Consider the following 18206-nt stretch of genomic DNA (forward strand, 5'->3'; position numbering starts at 1 on the left):
TGTATATGTAAACATCCATTCAATAACATCCCTATATACATAACAGTATATATATATAACATCCACGTATAACATCAGGGTTGAGCAAACGTACAACCCAAACACGTAACATCAGTGCATGCAAACACGAAGTAGGCATACACAACATCAGTAGTCGAAACGACTACAACATCGCCAAATAGAGGCCAAGAAATAATGTATATACATATATATATATTTAACATCCCAAGGCTTACCATATACTAGCAAGCCTATATAAAATCATTTTAAAAACATTTCATCAAGTAAGAAAACATTTAGGTGCGCATGCTAGCCCAAAAGTAAAATGAGTAAAAGGGGCATCATGAACTCACCTGAGATCGATCGAATACTTGCAACGAGCTAGGAAGTTCCTAAGGGCAAAATCACAAGCAAGGGCCTGTAAATTATACATAACGCGTTACTAAACTAGACTGTAGGAACACTCTAGCCTAATGGCCGTACAAGCCCAACACTTTGGCCCAAGGCCCAACAACTTGGCCCAAGGCCCAATACTTGGCCCAAGGCCCAAAGATAGTCAAATCGGGTCGAATGCGCGTGAAATAATCCTTAAAACCATTTGTTAACCGAATCAGCCCCGAATGGACCAAATTCCGTCTTAACTCTTTTCATTCATCATAATTATGTCACCCGAGTTGATAGGGTTGACGGTTCCTTTTTACAACACTTACTTTAACATTTAAACGAAAATTCACGCACCGCCGACTTGATTGACGAAGCACTAACCACGACAGCCCCGAGCACCAAAAAATAATTTTTCCACAGACCTTAAACCTCCCTAGAGCTGCACAAACTGAATCGGTCGGTCACCCGATCAACTAACGCATCAAACTCAACAATTTGCAATTTTACACCCGATAAACCCTAGTTTTCGAACTAAAATCGATTGACCGACCTAAACACCTCCAATGACCACGAAATTTTAATATGATGTACATGTCATACCTAGTGGGATTTTGATGTGAAAGCCTCACTCGAAACAGCCCCAGAAACGCTCAATTGGGCAGCCACCCTGTTAGCCTACAACAAGACGTTTTTTCGATCAATACGCGCAATATGAGGGTCAATTAACGTGAAAAAGACTTGGGGAATCGTAGTACATACCTTGAATTGAAGTTCTAAGGCTTAAAGTTGGTTGAAAAAAAGAAAATCGGTGGTCTCCTCCTTGGTTGCTTCTGCCGATCGCACAGCTATAGGGGGGCTAGGGTTTTATTTTTTTTATGTTATAACTTAAGATATTACACTCTAGTCCTTCTAGATTCAAGTGTAAGGCAAAATGGAAGGAATGGTTAGGTTCTTTAATGTACCGGGATGACATGAAGGCTTCCGAGAAACGTCGGTTAAGTCCCGAGAGTTATACATACTCTACAAGCGTTAGTTCTTCAAACCGAAGTTAACGGGTGTTACAAGTCCACCCCCTTACAATGGGATTCGTCCTCGAATCCCGATGCGATAGGAACAACTGCGGATAATGCCTCATCATTTCGTCTTCGGACTCCCAAGTGGCCTCGGAACCCCTACGGTGCTTCCACTGCACCTTCACCTGCCTAACCACCTTATTTCTCAAGCGCCTCTCCTGACGGTCAAGGATAGCAATCGGTTGCTCAACGTAATTCAGCTTACCATCGAGCTCAATATCGTCAAGAGGCACATGGGCCTCCTCATCCGCTAAGCATTTCCTCAGATGAGACACGTGAAAAGTAGGATGAATTCCCGCGACCTCCTCGGGTAAATCCAGTCTATAAGCTACTTCGCCAACTCGGGCCAAAATACGGAATGGGCCAATAAACCTCGGACTGAGCTTCCCCCTCTTACGAAAACGAATAATGCCCTTCCAGGGAGAAACTTTTAACATAACCCGATCCCCAACCTCAAACACGATAGGCCTTCGCCTTTTATCGCATAAGATTTCTGACGATCCTGCGCGGCCTTCATAAATGTTTTAATCTTGTCGAGTTTCTCAGTCGTAGCCTCGACCACCTCTAAACTACCTAACTGCTTTTAACCAATGGAACCCCAACAGACAGGAGTTCTACACCTCCTACCATACAACATCTCAAACGGTGGCATCTCAATCGTGGCGTGATAACTGTTATTATACGAAAACTCCACCAACAGTAAGTGACGGTCCCAACTACCACCAAAGTCGATAACACAAGCCCGCAACATATCCTCGAGAGTCTGAATGGTTCTCTCGGACTGACCATCCGTCTGCGGGTGATAGGCAGTACTGATGAGGAGTTTGGTGCCCATCTCCTCGTGAAACCTTTTCCAAAACCTGGAGGTGAAACGTGTATCCCTATCTGAAACAATAGACACCGGCACCCCGTGCCTAGAGACAATCTCACGAATAAACACATCGGCCAGCTGCTTAGAGTTAAAAGTCTCTCGAATCGGCAAGAAATGAACGCTCTTGGTCAGTCTATCCACGATTACTCAAATGGTGTCATAATTTCCCCTATGAGTACGAGGCAGTTTAGTCACGAAATCCATGGTAAGATGTTCCCATTTCCACTCAGGTATTTCCAACGGCTAAAGTTTCCCAAATGGCTTCTGATGCTCGGCCTTAACCTGTAGACACGTCAAACACTTACTCACGTACTGAGCCACCTCAAATTTCATTGCAGGCCACCAATAATTTTTCTTCAAGTCTTGGTACATCTTGGTCGCGCCCGGGTGAATAGAATAGCGCGACTTATGTGCCTCATCCAAAATTTTATCTCTGAATCCTCTATACCTCGGTACCCATAAACGACCATCCTTATATTTCACCCCATCACCTACGTCTTCCAACAACTTTTCCTGATCCCAAATACGCTCTGACATAATCCATTCCACATGCAACGCTTCATTCGGTGCGTTGGCTATTTGTTTCAAAATGTCGGGTTTGAGAATAAGCTGGTAGGATTTCACATGAATAGGTTTTGGTCTCTCCTTCAGGCTTAACGCGTCGGCCACCACATTAGCCTTACCCGGATGGTACATGATCTCCAGGTCGTAGTCCTTAATCAACTCCAACCATCGATGCTGCCGCATATTCAGTTCCTTTTGCTCGAAGAAATACTTTAAGCTCTTATGATCTGTATAAATAACGCAAGGAACACCGTACAAATAGTGCCTCCACAAATTAAGCGCAAACACAACCGCTGCCAGTTCTAAATCGTGGGTAGGATAATTCGCCTCGTGAGGCTTCAACTGTCGTGAGGCATAAGCGATGACCCGACCTCGCTGCATCAAAACACACCCAAGCCCCAGATAAGAGGCATCAGAATACACCACCAAATCGTCGGTGCCATCAGGTAAAGCTAAGATTGGGGCATGCGTCAATCTGTTCTTCAATTCGAGAAAAACCTCCTCTTGTTCCGTACCCCAAATGAACTTAACACTATTCTTAGTCAGCTTGGTTAGTGAAAAAGCAATTTTCGAAAAATCGGGAATAAAGCGGCGGTAATACCCCGCCAAACCCAGAAAACTACGGATTTCGGTTAGAGACTTAGGAGACTCCCAATCATTCACGGCTTCCACCTTTGCAGGGTCAACCAGAATACCACTCGGGTTAATAACATGACCCATGAATTGAACCTCACGCAACCAGAAGGAACACTGAGAAAATTTCGCATACAGTTTGTTCTTCCGCAAGGCCTCCAACACTTCCTTGAGATGACCGGCGTGATTGGATTCACTTTTTGAGTACACAAGAATGTCATCGATGAACACAATAACCGAACGATCCAGCATCGGTCTACACACCTGGTTCATAAGATCCATGAATGCAGCCGGTGCGTTGGTCAAACCGAAAGACATCACCAGAAATTCGTAATGTCCATAACAAGTGTGGAAGGCAGTCTTAGGAATATCTTCTTCCCAAATCTTTAGCTGATGATACCCGGACCTAAGGTCGATCTTCGAGAACCAATTAGCCCCTTGGATTTGATCGAATAAGTCGTCGATCCTCGGGAGCGGGTACCGATTTTTAATAGTGAGCTTATTCAACTCACGGTAGTCAATGCACATTTGCATGCTACCGTCTTTCTTCTTAACGAACAAGACCAGGGCACCCCAAGGCGAGATGCTCGGTCGAATAAAGCCCTTATCGAGCAAGTCTTCCAACTAAGCCATAAGTTCCTTCATTTCATTCGGCGCTAGGCGGTAGGGAGCCTCGGGCAACGGGTTTGGCGCCCGATACAAGGTCTATCTGGAACTCGACCTCGCGATCCGGCGGCACATCTGACAAATCATCTGGAAATACATCCGGGAAATCCCGAACAATAGGAACATCACCGACGGTAGCCACCTAGGTATTCACATTCATAGCATACGCCAGATACGCCCCGCACCCCCGCTGCATCAACTTCCCTGCCTTAATCATGGATATAATATGTGGCGTCAAAACATTCCGATCACCGAAGACCGTAATCCGAGTCCCATCCGGGGCCCTTAGACGAACGAGTTTCTGACCACAAATGATCTGAGCATCAACATTCGTGAGCCAATCTATCCCGAGCACCACATCGAAACAACCAAGCGGCATCTAGTACAGTCGCACCGGAAATCTATAACCAGACAACTCAATGGAACAACCCTGAATAGCCCTAGACACGGACACGGATTTTCCTACGGCAACCTCAACCTCAAACCCATCGACTACGCGCTCGGGTGATTTATTCAATAAAGAACAGAAAGTGGTAGCCACAAAACTCCTACTGGCGCCCGAATCAAATAAAACTGACGCCTGTAATTCATCAAGAAGAAAGGTACCTAGGACAATATTATACTACTGCTTAGCTACACGATCAACACAAACGATTCCAAAGGAATAAGAAATTATAACGGAGGAAAGAAAGCTAAGTAAGGAAAAAAAAATACCTGAAACGACATCCGCCTCCTCTTTCGCTTCCTTCTTGGAGATGATGAAGGCCCTCGCCCTGGCCTTCGGCTTCTCATCTATTTTCCCCCTCGAGGAAGTCCCCTGCCCGGACCCCCCCGCCTTAATGGAAGGACAGTTTGATGCCAAGTAACCCGAACCCTTACAGCGGAAACAGGTCAATGTCGGGCACTCGAAATGGGGGTGTCCCACCTTATCACAACGAAAACAAGTGCCAGACCCCATCCTACACTCCCCCTTATGCGGCTACCCGCACTTCTTGCAATTACCAGACGCTGCATCCCTTTTAAACTCAGAAGTCTCAGTCTTTACCCTTTTCCCGAACGAGTTAAAATTGTTCCCCTCTGGCCGCTTACTGTACGAATTTGAGTTTCATGCCCTCTTATTCTCGGTAGGCGGTAATTTCTCCCTCTGATCATAAAGCGTACCTGCTAGAGTGACCACCGAGTGAAAAGAGTTCATGTCGGTAGTCAACACGCCCCTACAAATATCCACCGGAAGTCCCTTCACGTACTTCTTAATCCTCTTGGCTTCGGGAGTAACCAAGTCGGGACATAAGCGAGCCATCTTGTTAAACTTGGTGGTATACTCCCGATGCGACATAGAACCAGCCTCCAAGGTCAAGAATTCCTGTTCTATTTTATCTAATTCATGCGGAGGACAAAACTGATCAAGAACCAATTTCTTCAACACATCCCACGTCATCCTCCTAATCTCACGATCACCCATAGCTTGCGCCAAGTTATCCCACCAACATAGTGCCTCGGAACGGAACGAGGCAGTAGAATAAGTCACCATGTCATCCCCCTTGCATTTACTAACCCTTAGAACAGACTCCATCTCCCTCACCCACTGATGTGTTGCCAATGCATCTTTAGTGCCATCGAAAGAAGGGGGTCGCACTTCTTAAAGTCACCATACGAGCAACCCCGGGTCGATACACTAACGGTCCGCACCTCATCTTCATCCCCACTCGGCACCTACACTTCCTCTTCCTCTTCGACCTGTACCTCCTTACTCTTCCTTCCCCTATCCGAACCCTTACCAGCTAGTGATTCTTCCATGACCCTGACGGACTCAGCAACGATCTCTGGAATGGCGCTATGGAGCACCTGGTAAACCTCATCCCTGATAGCCGCGCGTAAAGTAGGATCTAAGGCGGGGTTACCCCCCTCCTCATGAATCGGAGTTTCCTGCTGGGGAGTAGGAATCTCATTCTCGGCTTCGGCATGTGGCCTACGACCACCACCACGACCGCTAGAACCACCTCTCCTGGTTGTTCGAGTATTAACCATGACTTATCCCTAAAAGACAGAGTTTTAATATGATTAAGTACAAGTGGCATTTAGAACATGTAAGGTAAGGGTAAACTGCTAATGACGTTGATCAAGTGTGATTAGTCGTTTACTTTACCCGCCCGTCATAATCACCCCCGGCCCATAACCATATTAGCACTCTATCTAACACTTAACAGTTAATCACATAAGGGAAATCTTAAATGTAAAGGAATGACTAAATAATTTAAAATTACCTCTTGGCGTGCAGCTACTTGCGGCGGGCATACTGGTCTCTTTTCTTACAGTTCGAGTCCAAGCATTCGGGGATGCTCGGATCCCTCGAACCAAGGCTCTGATACCAACTTGTAAGGCCCCGAACCCCGGGAACCCCACAGTTGGTAATCATTCAAACACTCGTAAAATTTAATAAACTTAAGAACCGTTTCTTCCATTAAAACAAACGTATCAGAGTATAAATTTTTCAGAAAACATGAAAAATGAAATAAGTTCCCAAAACTCAGGAATTTTGCCCAAGAACCAAAATAATATAACTTTTATAAGTTTCCTTGAAATAAAATATTCATAAACAATTCTTCCTTCCAGTATGCCCTTCACCATCCAAGTAGCTTCGTGCACGTCCAAGCGATAAGGCATCCTCTTCCAAATCCTGAAACTTACACTAACATGCACACAAAGTCAGCTTGAGCTGAGTGAGTTCAAGTTTTAAGTAAAAGATATCAGTAATAAAATCGTGATAGCCATACCAAAGGTTTTCTAAAAGTAAAAGGGTATATCCATCTAGTCATCATTATCGAACTTGAACATCCTCATACATACGTATACAAATGTATATGTAAACATCCATTCAATAACATCCCTATATACATAACAGTATATATATATATAACATCCACGTATAACATCAGGGTTGAGCAAACGTACAACCCAAACACGTAACATCAGTGCATGCAAACACGAAGTAGGCATACACAACATCAGTAGTCGAAACGACTACAACATCGCCAAATAGAGGCCAAGAAATAATGTATATACATATATATATATATTTAACATCCCAAGGCTTACCATATACTAGCAAGCCTGTATAAAATCATTTTAAAAACATTTCATCAAGTAAGAAAACATTTAGGTGCGCATGCTAGCCCAAAAGTAAAATGAGTAAAAGGAGCATCATGAACTCACCTGAGATCGATCGAATACTTGCAACGAGCTAGGAAGTTCCTAAGGGCAAAATCACAAGCAAGGGCCTATAAATTATACATAACGCGTTACTAAACTAGACTGTAGGAACACTCTAGCCTAATGGTCGTACAAGCCCAACACTTTGGCCCAAGGCCCAACAACTTGGCCCAAGGCCCAAAGATAGTCAAATCGGGTCGAATGCGCGTGAAATAATCCTTAAAACCATTTGTTAACCGAATCAGCCCCGAATGGACCAAATACCGTCTTACCTCTTTTCATTCATCATAATTATGTCACCCGAGTTGATAGGGTTGACGGTTCCTTTTTACAACACTTACTTTAACATTTAAACGGAAATTCACGCACCGCCGACTCGATTGACGAAGCACTAACCACGACAGCCCCGAGCACCAAAAAAATAATTTTTCCACAGCCCTTAAACCTCCCTAGAGCTGCACAAACTGAATCGGTCGGTCACCCGATCAACTAACGCATCAAACTCAACAATTTGCAATTCTACACCCGATAAACCCTAGTTTTCGATCTAAAATAGATTGACCGACCTAAACACCTCCAATGACCACGAAATTTTAATATGATGTACATGTCATACCTAGTGGGATTTTGATGCGAAAGCCTCACTCGAAACAGCCCCGGAAACGCTCAATTGGGCAGCCACCCGGTTAGCCTACAACATGACGTTTTTTCGATCAATACGCGCAATATGAGGGTCAATTAACGTGAAAAAAACTTGGGGAATATTAGTACATACCTTGAATTGAAGTTTTAAGGCTTAAAGTTGACTGAAAAAAAGAAAATCGGTGGTCTCCTCCTTGGTTGCTTCTACCGATCGCACAGCTATAGGGGGGCTAGGGTTTTATTTTTTTTTTATGTTATAACTTAAGATATTACACTCTAGTCCTTCTAGATTCAAGTGTAAGGCAAAATGGAAGGAATGGTTAGGTTCTTTAACGTACCGGGATGACGTGAAGGCTTCCGAGAAACGTCGGTTAAGTCCCGAGAGTTATACATACTCTACAAGCTTTAGTTCTTCAAACCAGAGTTAACGGGTGTTACACCTAGGCAAAGGATTAGGCTTCATAGCATTTTTGTTAAAAGGAAAATTGGAAATAAATAATCCTAATTTTTGTGTATTGGCCGATAATAATCCCAACTTTAAAAATCACTGCCAGCGGTCCCAACTTTAAACTATTTTTGTATCAATGGACCCTGGTTAAAAACACTTTACGCCGTTAAGTTTTTTCCGAGTTTCAAACCGATTTTTTAGGGCTTTTGATTAGAAGAACGATACCATTCGATAGATGTAAAACTTATCTCGAAACGGTGATTCAAATTACTTGATTTTAGTTATTTGGAAATTCAAACACCCGAAATGAAACATTGTTTCGTCGCTTGAATCACCGTTTCAAGATAAGTTTACATCAGTCGACTCGTATCATTCATTCGATCAAAAGCCCTAAAACATCGGTTTGAAACTCGGAGAAAAACATAACGACATTAAATGTTCTTTAACAGAGGTCCATCGAGACAAAAATAGTTGAAAGTCGGGACCGCTGATAGTGATTTTTAAAGTTGGCATTATTATCAGCCAATACACAAAAGTTAGAATTATTTATTTCTAATTTGCCTTGTTAACAAAAAGGGCTTCAATATATTTTCTTCGCTTTAGGACTTAAAAATCATTGAGCCGTCACTCGTTTGGTTCCATTGGTATAAACGGACTTTGGTTACTATTAATGGAGTGAAACTTGACTTGATAAATATTGTATCTAGTTTTAGATAGAAACGTATGAAAAGAAAATAGGAAAGTCTGAAAATAACGTGACCAAAATAATATCCAAACCTTAGGAAGTGAATTAGGCAAAACTATATCTTGCCAACAATCTATCTATCTATAATATATATAAACAAAAACCCAAAACTCCTATGTATTGCGATGTGGTCGCTCCCCTCTTTTATAAAAGCCACCAGATTTTTTGATTTTTAAATGGATGTCTCTCACTAATTTAACCAAATTCATGGGTATGGGTCTTACCAAAACCAGATAGCTCTTAAACGGATTATAATATCTCATTAAATTAAAAATTAATCTTACCAATTATTTGATATGAAAATCCTACAAAATAGGAGTATACTAAAATTATTAACTTTCTTACAATAAAAAAAATTAAAATCCAAAAAATAAACATTAAAAAACATAAAATATAAAACAACCATTCTCTTAAGCTATCAGATTACTTTATTTGTAAATGAAGGTTTCTCACACATTTGATCCGAATTCACGGGTAAAAGTCTCATCAAACTCAGATAGCTCTTAAACGGGTTATAACATCTCATTATATTAAAAATTAATCTCATCAAATATTTGATATGAAAATCCTATAAAATAGGGATATACTAAAAATTAATATCCTTTATTTAAAAAAAGATATTATTTATAATTAAGAAACAATTTTATAATAAAGAAAATAAGCGGTTAATGAGCATCACCAAACCCAGATAGCTTTTAAACCAGATTATAACATATCATTTATTTGTGAAACCATTTTATCATCAAACCTCAAGTATATTAATTATTAACTTTTTTACAATAAATAAAATTAAAATCCAAATATACATATATAAATATTAAAAACGAATAATGTAAAACAACCCCCGTAATACGGGGAATAAAATCTACTTATATATATGTTGATAACCAAACAAAAAAGAAACACGTGCCAATCTAAAGTTATAGGGGCGCATAGATTGGTTCGATTAGTTTATGAGCCCGGAACAAAACCTAAAGATTGTTATAAATGGTTCGGTTAATTTGATTTTTACAAAAGATAATAAATTTAGCACGCTTTTTTAATAATAAGGCCAAACTTTATAAAAGAAGCAAAATAAACATTTACAAGACGCAAGGGACCTAAGATAAAAGAAAACAAACTTCAAAACCCAAACAACCTAAACATTCAAATAAGCTACAATGAAAAATTCACAAAGCTAAAATAACACAATTTCTCTTTTTATGCCGATGTTCTTCTTTCGATTACACGGCCAAAGAAATGACATTACCTTGATGTCATTTATTACTTTCATCGTCAAAAAAATTTTGTTTTTATCAAACTTCGACAGTAGTCTTCATTCCACTGAAGATAGGGCCATCTATGATTTGTTTAAATGATTTATTATATGTCTATTATTTTTTATAGACAATTTTAGAATTTTTTTTAACTATTGTTAGTTAAATAACGAGAAAATTATAAATTTGTTCTTTTGAATTAGTCAAATTATGAAATTTGTCCTTTTTGAAAATAACTGTCACTCTTAATATGTATTATTGTCTTGGTTTTAGTCCTTTACACTGACCGATGTTAAATTTTTCAGTTAAGTTACTCTATATGCATTGCAAATGAGGGCATTAAGTCCTTCTACCAAGTAAATGGCTATTTATGTAAACCTGATTAAATATATTTATTTATACCATTTTACTTTGTTACTGTTTTCTTAAAACCCCTTTAATGGGTAGAAAGACTAAAATGCTCTCACATGCAATGCATATGGGGTGAATTAACTGAAAAACTTAACATTCGTTAACGTAAAGTCTAAAACATAGATGAAAATCCTTATTAAAGATAAAGAGTGAAAGTCATTTTAAAAAATGTACCATTTCATAATTGAATAATTTAAAAGGACAAAGTTTGTAATTTCTCTTAAATAAACCATTGTAATTTCTAATGAGATTTGATAAATATAGCCATATAGCTGATTATCATAACATTTTTATTTAACAAACGACATTCCTAATCCTGTGGGGTCACAACATTCCCCCTTTAGAACTCGAAATCCTAATCTCCCCATACTGACTATCATAACTAAGCATGGTTCGTTTATATTTATATAAATTAATAAAAACTATTTGTTATTTGTAACTGTAACAGTAGACATCATAAATATAGTTATTAAAATTCACAGTGACGAAGACAGAAAATTTTTTTACTGAATTCGTAATTTTCAGTCTACGCTGTAAACTTTTTTACCGGGTCGGGTCGGGCCGGATCATATCACCTCATTAATAGTAAGCAAATCTATAGATTTTAGCAAGAAAAAGATACCCGGAGAGTTACAACGTGCAACTTGCAATTCTGAAATATTTAAGTATGAAGTAGAGTTGTAATGCTAATCTTATCTTACTCTTTTAATAAACAAAAATAATGATGCTTAGGTGTCCTAACCACATTCAATTCTAAATTAAATTTTTTTTCTAAACTTCTAATCTCTCTTCTCCTTAATCCATGCTATACATGGGTGAAAATTGTTTGACCCATGAGTTATACTTTCATCCATTTTTATTAATGTGATTATTTAATTTTGAAACTTAAATTTAATTTTCTAAGCATACCCATGATTAATTATACCTAAAAAAATTAGAGTCCTGCAATTCAGGTTTTTGCTAAATCCGAATTCTTTGTTTTTTTTTTTTGGAATATTGGCCTCATATAATCCCAACTATGGCTCATTGGCAAATATAAGGACCAACTATCAAAATGGCAAAATATAATCCCAACTACGCATGTGGGTGGAAAATTAACGGGAAGTTAACCTTTCGTTAGATTTTGTGACGTGGCTGCTGAGTTGTCACGTAATTGGTTGACCGGGCTGCTGACGGGGATGCTGACTGGTATATTAATTAAAAAAACATATAGATAAAATTAATGAGGATGACTAGACTAAACCGTCAGCCGTTCATCTATACCAAAACCGGCCACCGCCACCTGAAACCTGCAATAACACTACTGTACAACCCCAGTGTATTGCTTCTTCATCAACAATACCACCACACCATGAAAGAATTTCAACATAATCCGTTCTCTCGATTCGTTTATTAAATTAACAAATCGAAAATAAATTTAGTAGTTTTTTTGCTGATTTCGATTAAAAAATGTATGAATTTGAAATGAAAATTGGAATTGAAGTTGAAAACGTATTTTTTCTTATCTCTCAGCGATTCCCGTCGTCGTCTATAATCTTCTCCCGACGAACGCATCTATGACCTCACCGTTCTTTCCTCCCAACGTCTAGTAGTCGTGGTCTTGTTGCAGGTGAGCGGCCGGTGTTGGTGCAGACGGCCGGCCGACGGTGGTCGGAGGTGTTGCAGGGTTTCCGATGAGGATACAATGAGGATAACGATCCCAGGTGGTTTTGATTTTATATGTATGTTTTTTTAATTAATATACCAGTCAGCATCCCCGTCAGCAGCCCCGTCAGCCAATTACGTGGCAACTCAGCAGCCACGTCACAAAAACTAACGGAAGGTTAACTTCCCGTTAATTTTCCACCCACAAGCGTAGTTGGGATTATATTTTGTCATTTCAATAGTTGGTCCTTATATTTGCCAATGAACAATAGTTAGGATCATATGAGGCCAATATTCTCTTTTTTTTTACAAACTGTCACTTCCATAATTGAGTAAAAATATTTTTGATGTTGAAGACATAAAAAAGATATATAACATAAAGTTTCAAATAAATAAAACATATCAGGAACAAAACATAACATTTCGATTGGAGAATATATTTGATCGACCTTTCAGAACTTAAGCATGGAAGAATATTCTAGATCGACATAAACAAATATAATTTGTATAAAAAAATTCAGGAGTTGTAAGTTTTTTTTTTAAGTTACAAAATGGGAGTTAGAATTGACCGAAAACCAAATAAAAACGGACTAGCCAGAGTTTCGAACTCACATCCAGGCACCTTGTTCTTTACTCTCCATTTATTATTTATAGAGGATTTGAAAAATCAATAGAATTTCAGTAGTATAACGTATCACATAAACCAAAAAAAGTATGGGTTCGCTTGAACCCGATCCTCTTAAGGTGGCCCTGCCTCTAAAAAATCAAATCAATTATTAATTTAAATATTAATAAACGCTTAGGCTCATAAGATAGACATCGTGTCCATAAATCAGTATCTTGTTCTTACCCTAGGTATAAAAGTAATGGAAAAGATTCATATGCATTTTAGTCTTAACATGAGAACGTAGAAAATAATACCAATTTATAAAAAAAGTAAAACGTAATACACAATATCAACTACAATACCAATCTACATAAACAATTATTTGTAATAACAAAGAAAAAACCTAAAAATTACAACAAAAGAATCAAAATCAATAACAAAATAATAACAGCAAATACCAACATATATTTATATCAGCAAAAGAAAAATTATAATAATAACAACAAAATATAAATAAGCAAATATTTATAACGTCTCATAATCGAAAATTAGCAAATATGAACAAAAAATAACAGAAAACACTTATAAAAATAAACATAATAATAACAGCAAATTGGTTCTCACTGTTATCATGTTAAGAATAAAATGTATTTGATCCTGTTTCTTAAAGTAATTGAATTTTTAAAATCATTTTTATAAATTTAAAATTGACGCGGCAAACATCACTCTATATTTTATATAAACTTTTGCACCATATGACCACATCCACTAACATTTGGTGTAAAGCCTTAAGTGTACGTAACCTGACCTATTGTACATGTCTTGTGTGATCTCTTAATTCTCTTGTACCTTCTTTTACTTGCAAAACACGTATTCATTTCCAAATGTTAACTAAAACTTGTTTATTATAATTGAAATAAAATTAAAGTAGTCACCATAAATCATACTAGCCCAACAATTTGTTTATACATGCATGGCTGTATTCATGGCACTTAGGATCGTGAACTATTCACAAATGTTGTTAGGATACACGTTTATCTATTTTTGACTATTGCCTTTCTAAAACATAAATTAATAATGTTTGGGCAAAATTAGTAAGATTAACAAAACTAACAAAACACTCTACGTCACCACATAGAGCACCCATAACTTAGACTTACACAAAATATCATACCAGATTTTAAATTTTTCTAAAAACCTCTAATTTTTTTATAACACCGAACCTCTATAAACATACTACAAAAATTACTAAAACGTTATATATATATATATATATATATATGGTTTAGTTATAATAAAAATCTATTTGAGTTGTGAAAATTTTAGAAACTCATTCTCAATCACATGTTTTTAATTAAAATTTAAAACATGTGGTTCACAATTAAAGTAAATAAAAAATGTAAATATAAATATAATTTTTTTCTCTCCTGAAAACATATATAAAAGTTTGTAAAAAATGTTAAAAAATATCAAAACATTCTTTTTTATTTTTTGATATTTTGTATTAAATGTAACAACATATATTACATGTGTAAAAAAACGATGTTACATATGGTTTTCACAACTCAAATGAGCTTTCATTATATACTTATCATATATATTTAGGATCAGGATCATGTGAGAACTTTTTAGGAATTGAGAACTATAAGAACCATTTTGGACCACAAAAAACCCAAAAATAAAAAAAAATCATAAAGCAAAAAAAAAAATAAAAAATAAAAAAAGTAAAAAAACCAAAACTCTTATTTATCATCCCGGTTTCTAAAAAAATGAAAAAATAAAAATTCTTGGTTTAGCTAAATTATACATATATGTATAATATGTACATACATATATGTACACGTATGTTTTTTTATATACATATGTATAATTTAAAGTAAATGATAATGTACATATGCGTACATTACGTAAACTAGAGATTAAATGAAAGTATACATATGTGTACATGTATAACACGAATTAAAAAAAACTTTTTTTTCGGTTTATTTTTTTAGTACATATATGTATAATATGTATATATATGCACACATATTTTTTTATACACATATGTATAATTTAAGGTAAATCCTAATGTAAATATGTGTACATTACGTAAACTAGAGATTAAATGAAAGTATACATATGTGTATAGGTATAACACGAATTAAAAAAAACTTTTTTTTTGGTTTTTTCATTTTTATTTATTATTATTTTTTTAATGAAACCGGCATGAAATATAAGAATTTTAATTTTTTTAGTTTTTAAAAATTTACGTTTTTTCTGTTTTATAATTTTTTAAATATTTTTATAGAGATTTTTTTAGTGGTCCAAAATGGTTCTCAAAGTTCTCAATTTGCCAAGGGTTCTCTTAGGATTCTTACCACACACACACACACACACACACACATATAGGGGTGGGATCTAATGAAAACTTTTCTTAAAGAGAAAACTTAAAAACTCCTAAAAACTATTTTTAACTTAATTTTTTTTTTTGAAGTTTCTTTTTTTCCCATTATTCTTATATGTTGTTATTGGTTCAAAAAAAAACCTTGTCGGTAACCTATTAAACTCAAAATACTGAATATATATATACAATTAAACTCAAAAATACATAGTAATACACATGTGTAATACAACGGTATCGCATAGTAATATGTATGTGCATTACAGCGGGTTTTTTTATTTTTCTACTTTTTTTTATTTTTTTGAGTAAAGGGTAAGAAAATATAAGAATAATAGCAAAAACATAAATTTGAAATTATTTTTTTATTTTTAATTAAAAATAATTCTTTAGGAGTTTTTAAATTTTCTCTTTAAAGATGAGTTTTCTATTGATCCTCTCCCATATATATATATATATATATATATATATATATATATATATATAGGGAAGGGCTAGAATGAAAACCTACTTGAGTTGTGAAAATTCTAAAAACCTATTCTCAACCACATGTTTTTAATTAAAGTTTGAATCTTGTGATCTACAATTAAAGTGAATAAAGAATGTAAATATAAATATAACCTTTTCTCTTTCCTGAAAACATATATAAAAATTAGTAAAACAATGTTAAAAAATAGCAAAACAATTTTTTTTAGTTTTCGATGTTTTGTATTAAATGTTACAACATATATTACGTGTGTAAAAAAAAAACAATGTTACATAAGGTTTTCACGGGTTTCACAACTCAAGTGAGTTTTCATTATATATATATATATATATATATATATATAATGTGAGAGAGCCAACCGCTCCCTCATTATACGCTCCACAGTCTTCAATGAAAGAACCGACCAACCAGAACCCCTCCCATATATAGCCAGTGCCAGAGACATGAACTGTTTTCTGTGGGTTCTAGATTTTTCGGTACTCGAATCTTTTACGGCGTCAAAGTTTTCGAGTCGGGTCGAGTATGATAAATAAAATATAATATCACAATCATAACCAAAGTATATCATTAACATTCAATAAAATACAAAATCATTGATAATTGTAAACACATTTACGTAAACATATTGCACATAATTCTAATAGTACATAATAATTATAAATGATTAACATAAATATAATTCTATAATAAATTTAAACAAAAAATAACCTTGTTTTTATTACTCATAGGATTTTATTATTTGAAAATGAAAGTCAAAGAAAAATAGATGGATGACTCGAGTGGGAACTATTGACAAGTAAAATCATAAGTAGACGCATGTAAAGTTGCAGCGATTAGCGAATAATCGAAACCAGAGTTGAAAAACTCGAAGTTTGATGATCGCTGCTATGATTGATATTTTCTTTTTCAGCTATTTTTTGTTAAGTGTTAATTAAGTTAGCCTTATTGGCCATTCTACTAAATATTTTGGGCTTTTGTTTTAATCTATATATAGGTTAGTGCCTTATTGGCCAATTTTTAATTTTATCTAGTAATTTTATAGGTTTTATAAAGCATTTTATCTTTTATTAAATAAACTTAACTACTAATTTTTTTTAATTAAAATTTTTATAACCAATGTGTTCGAATAGTTTTTTAAAATGATAATAGGTTCGTTCGTAAAAAAAAAAGGTTTGCTTGATAACATGGTAATATAGGCTATATATAAACCGAAAAAAGATTGGGTTAAGATGAAACCGATATCTTGGATGTGGCTCCGTCACTGCCCACAGTCAACGCTGTCGTCCGCCTCCCATGTCGCGTGCATAATTTCCTTTCGGACCTCGAGATCTGGTACACGTACTACACGTTGTACATGCTCTTATGTATAATAATTTTCCGTGTAAAAACCTATTTTTCATTTTATGAATGATTAATATCTCAGCAATCATTTATTTAAATTTGTTTTTATTGATGACTTGTTTGGCTATGAAACTTTGGTAATGATTGAAATTATTGTAGTTAAGTGGTGCCATGTGTTGGGACACACACAAATAGTTGGAAAGAAAGCATTAATTGGAAAATGGTACAAGAAAGAGTACATACATAAAGTGAAGGTACAAGAGTATTAACATAACGTATAAGTGTCATTTTTATTAAAAATACATAAACATAAAAAAGTGGGAGGATGCTTTAATCAACTTTATTATCTTCTATTAATGATTTTTAATTTCAGCAAACAATGAATAAACTAAACAAATAAAGATTTTCGTTACCTAATTTAGTGCATTACGTCTTCCATTTGTAATTTTTGATGACTCAACCATTGGTTATGATTGTTTAGGATCGGTCCAAAATTTCGTTTTATGATATACTAAATTCATTCTATAAAATATTCTTTTATGACACAAAATACACACAAAAAATAATTAGATATTAGTTTGGGTTAAACTGGTCTGAGTTGTAGAGTTGAGCCGACTAACCCATTTAACAACTTGGTTGTGTTCGAGTTGTTCTGTAAATAGCATGGCCAACTCGTGATATAATAAATAATATATAACTAGTTTTTCTACCCGGTGTGTTGCGTCGGGACAGCCGGCAAAACCCCAGCGTTGAAACTCGGGCGTTGGTAAAACCCGAGCGTTACGACAATAAGTTGACATGAATTCAGTCAGTACCGATTGCGTTCGTTACGATATGGACACCA

Source organism: Bidens hawaiensis, unplaced genomic scaffold, assembly GCF_021521415.1.
Source record: "Bidens hawaiensis isolate Kalapana, Puna unplaced genomic scaffold, B.hawaiensis_p1.1 tig00049628_1, whole genome shotgun sequence".
Lineage (NCBI taxonomy): Eukaryota > Viridiplantae > Streptophyta > Magnoliopsida > Asterales > Asteraceae > Bidens > Bidens hawaiensis.